The sequence below is a fragment of the Gavialis gangeticus genome, unplaced genomic scaffold (assembly GCF_001723915.1).
Source record: "Gavialis gangeticus isolate Ggan-Ray unplaced genomic scaffold, GavGan_comp1, whole genome shotgun sequence".
Lineage (NCBI taxonomy): Eukaryota > Metazoa > Chordata > Crocodylia > Gavialidae > Gavialis > Gavialis gangeticus.
Genome location: NW_017729003.1, coordinates 13,968,433 through 13,968,804, shown reverse-complemented (window position 1 = coordinate 13,968,804; position 372 = coordinate 13,968,433). Strand labels below are relative to the sequence as shown.

Below are 372 nucleotides of genomic sequence, written 5' to 3'. Positions count from 1 at the left end.
GGTGGGGGGGGGGGGGGGGGGGGGGGGGTGCAGATCAATGCCCCTGCAATGAGGGGGATTGGGGCTGGGACCCAGGCTGGGGCAAGCTGCCCAGGGAGTGGGTGGGTGGGAGCTGCTTGTGTGGCAACTTGTCCAGCAACTCTCACTGTTGCCCCTGCCACTGGTCCAGGAAGGCATGGAGTGGGATGGGGGGCATATGCCCCCACCGTCCTTTTTGTAGCAATACTTAATCTCCTGCCCCAGCCCTGTTTTGTGTATCTGTTTTGGCTGGGAAGGAAATGAAAGTCCCAGCACGCTGGATGCGGGGGAAGGGGTGGTGGCTGGAATTTCCGGCCGGAACAGGTAACTAAACATCCAACCCACAGGGTGGGT

The 372-nt window shown here is 61.3% G+C and overlaps 1 protein-coding gene across 3 annotated transcripts in view; it reads left to right on the top strand.

The window, feature by feature from the left end:
* HKDC1 (hexokinase domain containing 1) overlaps positions 1-372 on the top strand; it is a 78,051-nt gene that overhangs the window by 45,893 nt on the left and 31,786 nt on the right. The window lies entirely within an intron of this gene.